The sequence below is a fragment of the Pseudoliparis swirei genome, chromosome 20 (assembly GCF_029220125.1).
Source record: "Pseudoliparis swirei isolate HS2019 ecotype Mariana Trench chromosome 20, NWPU_hadal_v1, whole genome shotgun sequence".
NCBI classification, from domain to species: Eukaryota; Metazoa; Chordata; class Actinopteri; order Perciformes; family Liparidae; genus Pseudoliparis; species Pseudoliparis swirei.
The window spans coordinates 19700295-19715339 of record NC_079407.1 but is presented as its reverse complement, the minus strand read 5'-3'; the positions used below and the strand labels follow the sequence as shown (position 1 = coordinate 19715339).

At 42.1% G+C, this 15045-nt stretch overlaps 1 long non-coding RNA gene across 1 annotated transcript; it reads right to left on the bottom strand.

Annotated features, from left to right (window-relative positions):
* Window positions 1–9507: 9507 nt before the first annotated feature.
* LOC130211232 (uncharacterized) lies at window positions 9508–10703 on the bottom strand. The gene is made up of 4 exons (XR_008834969.1): window positions 10414–10703; window positions 10154–10262; window positions 9780–10033; window positions 9508–9541 (listed from the first exon to the last, which is right to left on the bottom strand). It is a non-coding gene; the product is annotated as an uncharacterized LOC130211232 (long non-coding RNA).
* Between the last annotated feature and the right edge of the window lie 4342 nt (window positions 10704–15045).

Below are 15045 nucleotides of genomic sequence, written 5' to 3'. Positions count from 1 at the left end.
ACATCAAAGCAGAAGTTCTGCAGCATTTCTATTCCTTTCTTTACCTGCAGTGCTGCCTGTGATCATCATGATTAGGTTCAACCGAAGAGAGACGTTGACATTATGTTTTACTCATACGGTATTAACAGACTTGAGGGGAGTATTATGAATATGGGGGTTTAGTATATTTTTGTAATTTCCACAGAGATATAAAAAAAAAACACAAGTTAATTTAAATGCAGCATTAGTCCATATTCTTTCCTCACAAAGTGGACTTGTACACATTGGAGGAGTAAGGGCTATATTGTGTGAAGTTAGGCACAATGCAAAGAAATTAATGTGCAATATCTGCATGGCTGCTCCCAAGCTGCCTGCTGGTAAATGCACCCCATGCTGCAATGAACCAGAAGATTTACTGTATATATTCCTAGGACAGGGAAGGCTTGTACCTCGGCTGAAATTGGAGAGGCAGTCAAGGAGTCAGTGATGTACAGGGAATAAGAAACTATTTATTTTCAAGAAGTTGAGGTGTAAAACAGAGAGCCAAAGAGAATTCTTACAGGATAAAGGATAAGTAGGAGCACCAGAAATGTCAGGCCGATGGGGGAGTGCATGAGGGGCCAAAACCAACACACTTGTGCAAATACACATTAAGTTGGGAAGTTTATGACCTTTATTTAATTTATTTGTTCATTCCAAGTGATAAATGAACATTTGAGTTTCAACCAGTCAAATGTGAATACAGCTGATTGGTGGAGCAGAGCAACAGCATTTTGGTAATTTTACTTCACATTCCACAACATGTGATGATGACCGAAAGCACCAACATGGAGTCAAATAGACAACAACCAACTACAGAATGCAGCTTTTAAACCTTTTCCAGTAGTTAATTTGGCTGCAAGTCATTTCATGTTCGGTATAAAAACAAGTCTGTATTACAGTGACTCTGAGACTCATTCAAGTATTGATTTCAGCTGAATATCAGTTGCAATTGCTTATCTACGTCTTGGTAACTCTTTTGACCCTCAGTGGCTGGAACAATTTGTATAACTGATGCTTCACACCACCCACTTTCCTCGTGCTCTCGCCCTTCGTCATTAGCAGCTTGCTAACGCGTGCTACCATCACAGCTTACATTACGACACCTCAGCATGTTCCTGGGAGGCAGACCAGTGTTTTGAACTTTGTACACCATATACATGTTGCCCTGAGTTAACACAGAGCATAAAGAATGTTTGAAACTTTTAATCTTTCTAAAAAAAAGAAACATGATTTGATTAAATGACATTTGTCAGTGGGAAAATATATTATTCACACCGTGGCACTTTAAACCTTAATTGTAGGAAGTCACCAATGTTAGACCTACTTTTTTTTGCTCTCCTCTGCTCATAAAACCATCCAGTCTTCTTTCATGTGCCCTTTGGGCGACCCTCACAGTGGGTCCAGTGGTATGTGTGTGTGTGTGTGTGTGTGTGTGTAGGGGCGGGGGGGGGGGGCATGCAGCCTCTGGAATGCTTTTCAGTGTGTGTGTGGAGATTTGTGGTGTCCGAGATGTATGAGAGAGGAGCACAGCACAATTACGTGCGTATGTGTGCACACACACACGCACGCCTTTAAGAACAGAAAGTACAAATACACACATTCTGTATTGAGATCATAACAGACAGTTTTGTGGATAATCTGAGCGGGAACTGTGTTATTGCACACTTCATTTAAAAGAGGCTACTATTGTGAAGCACACTCTCATGCACTCATTGGTAAAGGCCACTGATTACCCTCAATTCTGATTTTAAAGAGGCTGCATTTTCTGTAAAATGTTTTAATTGCCATGGCGTTGATCCAATACTCTTCCAAGCTCTGGCATTAAAGAACTTTTTTTTTTCCAATGCCCATTGTATTTAGTGTTCATGATTTATTGGGGAAACACATTGACTTCTTCTATATATACACATGTTGTGTTGACTAATCAGTGAACAGGCAGTAATAGACAGTGCACCTTTTAGCATGCCCTTTTTGTATTGTGTTGAGAGTGTATATATTTGAAATAAGTGACACATGGTGCACGTAGTGGTTTGCCTGTCAGATGTGACATCATCTGCAAATATTGATACAACTATAAGCAACATATTGCACTTCAAATAATCAATATACATATGTAGACCATATGTATAGTTTACTTCTGAAACAAATGCTGATTCAAACATTATAGAGACTAATGATGAACCCTTTCACAATGTTTCCATTCATGGCCAACATGTGTCCATCAATTGGTCGCAAAAATGTAGGAAACAACAAGTTTCACTTGATATCCCAGAATACACACTCTATATCTCCTGTTTGATCCATCACACGCTCACTTCATAATTAATGTAAAACAGTGACATCATGTGGTTGTTCAAAAGATCTGTCGTTCAGCTGAGCCTGCACTCACTGGCTTGAGGGCAGTAACAAGGTTTTCTTAAAACGAGCATCACATTTATTTAAAACAATACATATAATGTTGGTCCTTCAAATGGAAGATATAAGCCATGATTTCAGCATTGAATCGTATTCCTTCTTCACAGGTTAAGCTGCATGTTGGCTTATTTTAATGCACTTCAAGACACATGTGCTGACAGCTCACGGATGCCATTCATGCTCCCCCGCAAAAAGAACATTAATCCTGCAAATCCAGATGAGTAAAGCTTGTTTCGTAGAATTGTAGTTGTTTTAAACCAATGAAGAGTTTAATGAATCAACCACATTTGTCTAGAAATCCACTGCAGCCATTAAAGTAATTGATACTCTGTTAGATGCAGACAGGCGAAAGATCAGTTTCATTATTTTCAGTGACACTGTAGACCAGTGGTTCTCAACCTTTTTTCAGTGATGTACCCTCTGTGAAATACTTTTTTCAGCCAAGTACCCCCAAACCAGCGCAAATAATCGTTGGTAAAAAAAAAAGTAGTAATACACAGCACTGTGCCATCAGTGTCGGATTTATTAAACTGTCAACAATGAACATTGCATTAAACTGAATGCTTTAGCATTTACGTTTTAATGAGAAACTTGTGCTTGTTCTTCACTGAGGATCTTTGTCAGTCTTGGTGGCAGGGAGGCCACTGCTGTGATTAAGCTCTTCTCCAGGCACAGTCTGTTTCTTTGCTTTGTTTTGATCACAGTCATTGCAGAGAAGGAGGCCTCACATAAATATGTGGAGGCAAAGGGCAGTAGCTGCTCCAAAGCTTTCTGTCCCAGGTCAGGGTGCTCCTGCTTCACACACACCCAAAACTGTGTGAGTGTGGATGTGGAAAACTTCATCTGGAGGCCACGGTCAGATGACACTTCCAGGAGTTTCTCCTGATAAGTGACAGGTAGCTTGCTTCTGTTTGCTTCAGACAAGAGAAATGGGTTTCTCACCCAATCCAGCTGTACAGATTTATCCTCCATGTCAGGAAAGTAGGAATGAAAATTTTTAATCACGTTGGTCAAATGTCCCACTATGACCGACTTGACTGGAGCTCTGTCCACATCCTCACGAGAGAGAAAAGCATCCACCTGGGGAAAGCAGGTGAAATCTCCCTCTGCAGAGGACCTTCTCCACAGCTCTGCTTTCTTCAGGAAGCCACCCACCTTGTCATACATGTTTAAAATGCTGGTCTCCTTGCCCTGCAGAGACACATTCAGTTCGTTCAGTTTGCTGAATATATCTGCCAGATAGCACAGCTTTGCAAGCCAGTCTGTGTCCTTGAACAAGGTGGCATGGGGAGACCTGTGCTCGATCAGAAAGGCGTGTACTTCAGATCGTAATTCCAACAGCCGGTTGAGTATTCTCCCTCGAGAGAGCCAGCGTACTTCTGTGTGCAGCAGCAGTGTGTTCAGCTCCCATGTTTCACAGAGGCGGCGAAACAGGCGTGCATTGCGTGGCCTTCATGAAGTTGATCACTTTGATGCTGTCGTTCAAAACGTCATGTAACACAGGACTCATTTTCTTGCACGCCAACGCTTCCCTGTGTATGACACAGTGAGTCCACTTCATATCGGGGTTTTCTTTTTTAATGCGCGCTATGAGTCCTCTCGCGCTGCCCGTCATTGAGGCCGCTGCGTCCGTGCAGATGCTGCGGCAGGATTTCCAGCTCATGCCGTTTTCACAGAAGAAGCTGTTAACAACATCAAAAATGTCCTCTCCTGTTGTTCTTCCCTCCAACGTTTTGCAGAATAGAATGTGCTCATAAATGTCGTCAGTGTCGATGTATCTTACAAAAGCAACAAGTTGTGCATTTCCACTGACATCTATGGATTCATCCAGCTGGAGTGAAAAAGAGTCGCTAATTTTCCCCACAACTTGCTCGACAATGTCTGTTCCCATTTTGTCTATTCTGCGGCAGACAGAGTCATTTGACAAAGGCCCAGTCTTTAACTTCTCCGCTGCGTTTGTGTCCAGCATGGTCTCAGCCAGCACAACAGCGGCAGGAAGGAGCAGGTCTTCGGCTATGGTGAATGGTTTCTTGGCTTTAGCTATGAGCAAAGACACCGCATAAGATGCCTCCAGGGCTTTGGCTGATGTCGTGGAGGCTTTACGCATTGTTTCTTGAGATGACCGGAATTCAGAGAGTTTCCTCTTGAAAAACTCAGGTGGTTTACCAGCGTAATTTGCATGTTTTGTCTTGAGATGGCGCTCAAGATGGGCTGGCTTCATGCTACTGTTGGCTAACCTCTCCCCACAGAAGAAACACAAAGGCTTGGGTGGGTTGCAACTCGTGGACGTAAATCCCATTAAAACATAGTCGTCTGAAAACTGACGGGATTTTGCCGGCTCTGGTTTGGCCTTCTTTGGCACTTGTCCCTCCGTGTTTTCAGCAGCATTGCTGCTACGCTTCAACCACGACTTCATTATTTGAGTTTAAAAGCCGGCAGTGATAGACGGGTCATGACCGTTAGCGTGTGCCACGTTGGGTCAAACCATCCTGATATGGGGGAGACTCTGGGTTTTTAGGATAATTAAATTAAATTGCCTACTTAATATACAATTCAGTTTATGAACTTACACTTGTGTTTTATTGAATATTTATTAAATAACTATTTTTAAAGGATTTTTGAATGGATGCTAATTTTAAATAGATTTTTAAAAAATCTCACGTACCCCCTGGAGTGCCTTCACGTACCCCCAGGGGTACGCGGACCCCCATTTGAGAACCACTGCTGTAGACGATGCAGTCTTGATCAACTGCTTCAAGTTAGGGACAGGCATGAAGGTCCATCCATCAGCTATTGTAACACAACTCCTGTCACAATGGGAAATGCCACTTATTCCTTACATGCAGTGCTTTGTGGGGCTATTAGGTCACAGTCTTCATTTGGCTTTCCATCTCAATGCTCTTTTTAGGCCCATTAATTCACACAGTGGTTTATTAGCATCGTATATCGTTGCACACTGTTGATACACAGATACAGCTGACGAGTCATGTTCAAAGGAAGGGATAAAGAGCCAGATGTTTGGAAACATGTGCTTTTCAAAAGAGAGACATGCAATCCAGTTCCAGTTTTTAATTACCTGAAGAAAGCCTTTTGTACTTGAATATCCTGACATCTGGACTGGCTGTAACGCTTTAATCAAAATGTAGCTGACGTTTAGTTGCAACACAACATCACATTACTTAAATTGTGGGCTTTTGGCATCTGGAATTAATTTAGATTTCTCGAACAGTATGGATCTGGCCTGAAGCTACTGTTACTAGAGAATTTCCATTGAGTCAGGGAAGAGCATCCCATCCACATGCAAGACCCTCTGTTCAGTCCCAACAAGTTTAGGACTAAAGAAAACCCGGCCTTCTCCTTCAGGGTGCGATCACACCAGACGCGACTTGTAAAAGCGCAGCCGCTACTAAAGCGCCTTGGGAAAAATGCGCCGGGCAAAACAGCGCGGTGCGCCTGTGGAGCGGGCCTGCGTGCGCAACCGGGGGATGAAACTTCATTTACGAAATGGCTTCAAGCAGACGTCGTGCTCTTGCCTTTGCTGTATTGTGGTATGAGGAGGAGGAAAAATCTCCAAAAAAGCGTAGGTTTTGGGTTCACGATCTAAAAAAAACGAAGGAAAGAGTACGATGAATACCACACAAAATCAGGAAGGAAGTGGTAAAGTTATAAAGCCTGCCTCTTGCTTGATCCAACTGGTTGCCTTGGCCAAGTGTGACATTGATGAGCGGTGCGCCTCCACTCCTCGCGCTTAAAGTTGAGAATATTTTAACTTTTAAGCGTGCCTAAAAAACGCTAGAAAAACGCGCCGCGTTTGCCGTACCATAGTAAAACAATTGGTTGGCTAGCGACGCGTTTTTTAGAGTCGCGTCTGTTGTGAACGAGCCCTAACTCCCAGTTTGTTAGGCCACGTCTAAAACCACCACTATTACCACGACAATATACCTGCTGCCAATAATGGTATAACTATCAGAACATGACAGAAAACAATATTATATTTTTTATAAATCATATTTAATTAAATGTCCAAGATTAAAACTGTTTAACAAGCTGTTTTGTACACACATTTCATTTTTTAATGATTACTACCATTTATTTTGTTGATATTTCGCAGGATTTTTAGTATTTTAGGAAGGAATATTGATCCCCTCTGGGTCGATCGATATTCGTTAATGTACCACACCTGGAAGACATCTTCATCATGTGGTGCATAACGATCTTTATTCAGGACAGTAATTCCACACTAAGGCTGAGAGTGTGTGAGCTGGTAGGAGTGTGTGTCTTGATGAGTGGAAGTGTGGGGCACTGTTTTTTTTGCATTTATTGATGTTAACAGATGGGGCATGTTACCAGCCTCAACAAGTCTACCAGTTACTACAGCAACCTGATGCTTCATAATTACTTGACTTTGTGTATGTGCAAGCTTCATTGTGCATGTGTATGAATGAGAGTGATTGTTTGTGCTAATGTTTGTTAGTATGAAAATATGTCTGCAAGTTTAGTTTTATATGTGTTTCTGAACCCTGCATCTGGTGGACATTCAAGTATGCCAAGTATACGTGATTCTTTGGCCTGTGCAGGTTTGAATGGCTGACACCTCCTGCTTACTGGGAAGTGGATGTGACACAACCAGACAATCTAATTCTCTGTTATTAAATGGAGACTTGAAAATGCTCTTTAAAGCTAACCACGCTACTATTACAGATTTGTTGGCTCAATTGTAATGGCAGGTTGTAAGCTGACATTTCAGGCAAAACATGCTTCAAGCTGAAATCCAATTGTTAAGCTTAATTCAGTTTTAATCTTGAGTTTCTAAGTGTGCCAGAAGTAAATCAGTTCATCGTGTCCTTATATTTGATAAAAAAAGAGAAAAAAAGTCTCTGTGCAGCTAACAATTAAAAGTGTTTACAAAAGTGCAGCTTCCCACGCAATTTTCTTTCCATTGTTTTTTCTCTACGAGTGTCCCAGATAGCAAACTGACTCTGTTCCAGATCCGCCCCAAATCCGCCGTAGACTCCGGGAAGGCTCCGCAAAACGGGTCCGGATCGGCGGCTAAATGCACAGCGCCGGATCCGGAACAGATGCGCGCTGCGTAATATTGGCGGATACGGGGCGGATACGGGGCGGATCCGCCCCGTATCCGCCAATATTACGCAGATATTCATAAAATATTGACCCTTCCATAAAGCGGCTCATTTGGCCCAGATCAAGCTAACAAATATGCATCAATGCAACAACAACAAAATGCAAACGTAAATAATGTCAAACAGTTTTTTATTTGAAAGGACAAAATTATATACACACACATTTAAAAAAGATATATTTTAAGTCTGCTCGACGTCTACAGTAGCACGCCTCCTGGAGCTACCCCGGTCTGCTGCCAGGTTGAACCACCGAATGGCGTGCTTAAGAACCTGGTCGTCAGTGGACGCATGTGTTGAGTGATTCTTTCTGACAGCATCTGTAATCACACAAGCAGATACAAAATCACATGAATACTCAGTGCAACATAAATCAGACATGCAGTCTAAAATCTAGTGGCTGTCTGGCACTTAAAGTGTGCTATGCTAAATATAGTCAAGTCAAGTCAAGTCAAGTCAAGTCTTTTATTGTCAGATAAACAGAATGACACAGGGTCAGACTGGGCACTGAAATTCTTAGGACAAGGCACCACACAACAACTATCAATAGCCGAACATAATATAACATGACATACACACTGTACAAGAACTCTGAACATAATACTAACATGTAATACACATAATAACTAAACTACAGACAAATGGGAGTAGCAGGTAGTGAAAGCAGGTAGTGCAATAGAAAGTGTAAGTGTAAGTACAAGGCTGAAAGTGACAGTGTATGTAAAGTGACGAGTGTAAAGTGTCGAGTGCAAAGTGTCGATCGTGTGTCAGTGTCCATTTAGCAGCCTGATGGCTCTCGGGAAGAAACTGTTCTCCAGTCTCTGTGTGCGAGACCGGATACTACGGTACCGCCTTCCAGAAGGCAGCCGGGTGAACAGACTGAAGGCTGGATGATGGCAGTCCTTTAGGATCCTGCCAGTCTTCCTGAGGCATCGTGTGCGGTATGTGTCCTGCAGGGCTGGGAGCTCCCTACCGATGATGAACTCCGCAGTCCTGACCACACGACGTAGGGCCTTGCGGTCCTTGGCTGTGCAGCTCCCATACCACACTGTGATGCACCCAGTCAGGATGCTTTCTATTGTGCATCTGTAGAAATTGGTGAGGATGACTGAATCCATGCCAAACTTCTTCAGTCTCCTCAGGAAGAAGAGGCGCTTCCGGGCCGCTTTGACCACCTTGTCTGTGTGAGCAGACCAGGTGAGGTCGTTGCTGATGTTGACCCCGAGGAACCTGAAGCAGCTGACCATCTCCACTCCATAGAGATAATATATCATATAACTATTATGTAAAGGTATAGTTGAGTAACATTCACCTAAATAGAGAATAAAGTTGCAATTCAAACATTTTGTTTAGAAACATGGTTATTCGTAAGTTTGAACACAAAGACCTCCAGGTGAAATCAAATTGTTTTCATTATATATGAGTTACTTACGCAGGAGCAAAGTCTTGGACGTCATTCGATTGAAAGATTTTTTTCCATTAATCCCTTTCCAATTTATGGACTTGCCAACATCATCAGTGAACATGCGTGCGAGGATGTTCCACGTTGCACGTTTTACATCATGTCCTCCGATTGTTCCCAAGGAGGAAATCTAAAATGGATAGAAAAAGTACTATTAATATTTGATATTGTTTTAAAAAACATTACCATCAAACAGGGTATTATCTAGTGTTAATGACATACAATAGATTTTAATGAGCTTTGCGTGAGATTCTTAAAACAAAAAAAAACTCACCACACTCTTCTTCATTAAAGCGTTGGCTGGATCTTTGAGCTGTTGCTCAAACATGTCCACTTCCTCCATTGTGGTCAACGGAAACGGGTCTCTCCACTCCACTTCTTGACCAGACATTTGTGTCACGCTGGGGCGAACAAAGCTGTCAATTTTGGAAGTTAATTGATGGACCTGCTGTGTTAATTGATGGACCTGCTGTCTCCAGCATGGCCATCATTTGAACTTGAGCAGCTATAAAAAAAAACATTAGAATAGCATTTAAAAAAGGGAGAGATTTTACATCAAATATGGAAACATCAAGTGTTATACAACTCCATTAATCCAATCGTAATAATCATATTCACTTGGATTCAATGTGACAGTGTGTATTGCATGTCTCGTATCCAATTTACCATCGTTAACATTGTAAAAAGTGAAATGATTAAAAAGATTCAATTTGAATCCCATAGCCGTTTGAGTTGTTGCTCACCACAGCAGGCAATGGTGTCTGAACCACACCTCGCCCCTCGCCAGGTTGGCGTGTACCCTGCATGGCTTGTTCGCTGTCCTGCTGGTGATGAAGTCCGTGGTGGAGGAGGGGCAAGAGGTGGAGGAGGGGCAATAGGTGGAGGAGGGGCAATAGTTGGAGGAGGGGCAACTGTCCTGCTAGTGGTTGGACCCTTTTTTTTTTGGGGGTGGCGATTTTCAGTCTCGCTGTCTGCATCCGAGTCCCCAAAGAAATGGCTAGAAATGGAGTTAGGAAAAAAATGTATTATTTGTCATACTATAACATTGAATGACAGACACTTTATTTTATTAAGGTAAAAGAGTTCTAAAGAATACAATTTATACACATTTACTCACACAGGCATTGGCTTTCTCCTTTTAGGAATTGCCTCCTCTTCTGAATGGAGATCAGATGTGTCACAGGACATATATTTTGTTAACCATCGCCTTGCCACCAAGTAATCATCTAAAAATTAAGTCAAAACACAATGAAAAGTACAGAATTATGACCAGAACAATGTGATTAAAATGTTGTTTCCCCATATGTAACATAAGGTAAATGTTTTATGTATTTGTTTAAACTGCTAATTATTAGAATATTAATATAATTAGCATACCGCATGATCTAATTATTCTGACATCATGTGTCTGCCAGTCAGGTTGAGGTTCTTCGGCACCGGACCGCCTTGTCCACCCTTTCATCCCTCGGGTAATCTGGCCAAACGCAGCCACCACCACTGTACCAGCTTTGTGGCACGACTGCTACTGTTTTGCTGTCCAAGAATTCAATCAGATGGAACATCCTGAATTACAGAGGAAAGAAACAAACAGTGTCATCAGTCACAGAAATATAACTCTGTTCCAAGAACTTCTGAAAACAATTTAGCAACTAGAAAACAATTTAGCAACTATTAAAGTTCTCTATAACCAGGAGTATGACAATTACCATTTGGAAAACATGAGAATAGGTCTCGGTCGCCTCAAGTGAATACTGCCAGTTGTGCTGCTTGGTGGAACTTCCAACTGAGAACTGTAAAGGCGAACTGTGTACCTGGAAACTTCTATGACTTTTAGCTAAAAGAGCCAAGATGTTTTTGTCCATTAGCTTTAGTGTGTTTGTGCATTTAAGAACTTGATTTTCTTGAAATAAGAGTTTAAACAAATGTTTTATTGACACACCCAAGTCCATAAATCGACAATTTGTTTTGCAAATGCACATTAGATACCTAAAACGTATGAAATAGGGGTATAGCCACAAAACCATCCCTATGAGGCAAAACAGCACATTTCTGAACAAGCGCTGACATTTTAACACACTTAAGTGGATCAGATGGTTGGACAATTTTATGAATATTCAAATAGTCAGAGTTGAAAGGGTAAGTGAAGAACAAAGACTTCTCTGAACACTCCTTGTATATCACATACACTCCATCATTGCATTCTACAATGTTATGTATATAACAAATTTCATTTCCAATGACAAAAACATTATCCCCGGTTGAAATTTTAACAGTCCACTTGTCACAGGCCATTTCACCATACTGTGCTTTCACTGACATGCCACCTACAAGTGGTCCAACAAAGTGTGTTTTTTTTAAATGGCTAACATTTAAAGGAGTGTCTGGTCTTCTTTTCTCTGACAATCGTCTGATAATTTGTGCAAGGGGAAACTCTGGTTTTCTGACAAGCTTTTTCAGCGTGTGCAGGTAACTTTCATACGGAAATGCAGAGAATGAGTCGAGGCAACCATGTTGTTGAACTTCATCTGCCAGATGAACCAAACCGTGGATATTATAAACGATTTGATCTTTGCCATATATCTCACCAAAGTGACTGACAAAAGATCGAAGTAGTGTGTGTGCATACTGTGCATTACTAGATAGTCTAGGACTGACTAAAATGGCAATACCAGAGAAGAGTAGCATGAAATTGCTGTACATATTTCTGTCCAGAAAGGTTCCTAGTATTACAGGTCCTGTGTACAGTAGAAACTGACGTAATTCTGTTGCCTTCCACCGATCCAATTCTCGTAGTGATCTAGGTTTCGGGCAAACTCCACAGGAATATAGGGACGCATTTCTATCAATTTTGCCGACATTCTTTCAACAATGTTTGCAGGCATTCGGAAAATTAGAGGACCCCTGAGCCAGATGTGTAGCAATCGTCTAACAACACCCAAACAAACCAAATGCATGTAATCCAAAGGGAATTGCGAAACCATGCCGACACCGCTGCCAAGAAATGGATGTGGCCCCTCATGATGATGAGCCTCATCTACCATGTTTTCAAACGATTCGTCAGTCCTTACAGCAAAGTCTGTAGATGGATATGTCATGCGTCTGTTAATGTATTTCCCAGGCTGCATACATTTGTCACAACCATGGTAGCCATTGTGGTTCTTTGTATTCTTAACAAATGATCTGGCTGGTGTGTCACAAATGACTGTGTCCAGTTGAAGCTTCAATGTCTTACCCTCTATATCAAAACCGTTTTCAAGCTGTTGCAACTCTGTAACAAAATCTTCAAGGAACTCTTTTGCTGAGCTGGGTTTCTTTGGTCCACAGAATAAACCTATTACGACTGGTTCTTTCATGGGAACATTCAATAGCAGACCAAGGATGGGCCACAGTTGCAGACTAGAGCTTTTGAATAAAGGAAGTCCATCTATATGTATTTGCAACTTCAAAATGAAACTGTCTGCTAGTGTATGCACATAATTTGACAGTGTATTTCTCAGCGAAAGCAGAATACCAAAATAGTGGTACTGTCCCCCAGCCTTTTCCAGGATGGAGTATTTAGTTTTAGTCCCAAGAAGAGTCCTGGCATCCCTTGGAAGGTCAGAATGGAAAATAAGTATGCCCAATAGTGCTGTCAAAGCAACCAAAGAAATGCCAAAGTGTGTGGCCCAGTTAGAAATACTTGCAGACAGGGACAAGGTTTCAAGTTGCTCATCAGACTGTTCAGAATCAGACGTCAGACTCTGCCCATCACTGGCCACAAAGGCAAAACCATCAATTATATCTGCTTCTACTTCCATGGCACCTTCCTCCTCACTAAAGCCTAATCCAGTTGTAGTGTCCAGACAATTTGCATCTTCTGTGCAATTTATACTTTCCAAAGACTCCCCACTGACATCTACATGTTCCCTCTCTGGTGTCAGTTGAAAGGCAGTTCTATCTGCGAGTCGTCCCTAATTTGGTCAAGTCTTTTTGAACATCTTGACGGACCCTCGTCTAATGGTGGAGTTGGAGACAAGCCCAGTCTTTCTGTTCATTTTATCTAAAACAAACCAAAATAAAAATGTTTTAATAAAAACACTACGCTATACATTAAGATAGTATTTTAATGGATTAAAACAAATCTGGTCATTTTAAAGTTAAACAGGTTATACAATTCCCTCTCAAATGTGTCTTTAAGTTGCTGTGAAAACTTCCCTCCAAAAAGACATGCTTACCTGAATTGTAGAGATCGATCCAGATGAACACTTCTGTAAAACTGAGGATGACATTTCAAATTGTAAATTATGTGTTGAGAACTCAATACATACGAATTAAATAAAAACAGGTTTGTGCTGGCCATCTTTATTAGCTTGCGAGCTAGCGCCTCGTTATTAGCTCGTAAGCTAGCGCCTCGTTATTAGCTCGTGAGCTAGCGCCTCGTTATTAGCTCGTGAGCTAGCGCCCTCGTTATTACCTTGCCCAGCTTCAATCGCGCATTTGGGTTGGAGCTTAAGTATACTAAGTATACTTAAGCTCCAACCCAAGAACCACTGAAAATTCAGCGCTAGCTGCAGAAGATAGCTCACCCTAACCCTAACCGAGATAGTTCGAAAACTAGCCATAATTCGACAGTAGCAACACAATTCAACACTTACCTAAGTAATATGTCTGGCGCGAAGAGCTGCAGGTTTGAAAATTCCAGTTTGGAAAGTCGAGGCGCAGAAGTCAGAGGAGCAACGATTTAGCCGCCACACCGCTGTGTGAACCGGATGCGGATGCGGGCGGATCCGGTTCACATGACCAAACCGAGTGCGACAGTAAGGCGGATCTAGCGACCTGAGGGCGGATCTAGCGACAGTAGGGCGGATCTAGCGACCTGAGGGCGGATCTAGCGACAGTAGGGCGGATCTAGCGACCTGAGGGCGGATCCGCCCCGGAATCGGCTGCTATCTGGGGTGGAACTACTCAAAATAAATAAAACAGACTTGTGGTAGCCCTGACAATGGCATTACCAGTCCTAACACACAGTAGTTGTGATGCCCAGCAGTGTGACATAGAAGACACAAACATGTAAAAGATTTTAAAAAAGGGCTAAAAACAGCTCTAGATTTATTATGATATAAAAATGGCGCGCTACTAGAGCTGTACACGTGTCGCTATGTCACTCCTTTGCAATCCAAATATGTTAATTTCCATTCAGTAGTTGCAAAATGCCAAGGTGGCAACAAACTCTGTGCATCAAAACAGTAGTCCACAAACCAATGGGTGACCTCACGATGATGTCTACTTCTAAATCGTTTGCTTTTAGTCTCACATGTCACGAACCAGGCCGCACGGACATGACAACAAAAGGGAGATACACACAAGTGGTAGTTAACAGAAAGGGTTTTATTCAAGTTAGATAACATAATTTAGGTAGCATGAACATAACTTGGCAGAATAAACAGTGGCGTGTGGCAGTGGCGTCCCTAGCCCCGAATGTTTTTTCATTAGCCCCGAATGTTTTCAACCAAAAAAAAAAAAAGATTTGGTACACAAGTGGTTAACACCTCCAGGTCGCACGTGACGTCATTCACCCAAAGCAGCGGAGTCAGACTGGCAGCAGGCGCACGTAACAGCAAGCTGCTGTCTGAGAGTGTTTCTATGTCTACAAATTTCGCTGCTTCACTCTTCTGGGCTAAGCCCAGCGCCGCCGCTCCCATAACGCGCATCGCTCTGCCGTGATACGCGCTGACACATCCGCGCACACAGGTGAGCACACTCTCACTCGAAAAACTCACTAGCACCCCCCCCCCCCCCCCTAGATCATAATAATTCAGTGCAACCAGTGAAAAGCGAAACAAGGTAAAATATTTGTCAATATAAAGTTTTACTGAGTTTTACACTCCATATATTCTCAAAACAATAATGTGCAACCTTTGCTGAACAAAATGAAACGAGTACAGATATGAGTCATCACGTGTTATTATTATTATATGTTGCGATGAGCTTTCCACCACTACACCTCTTGTTAAAACGGGGTTACAGGCA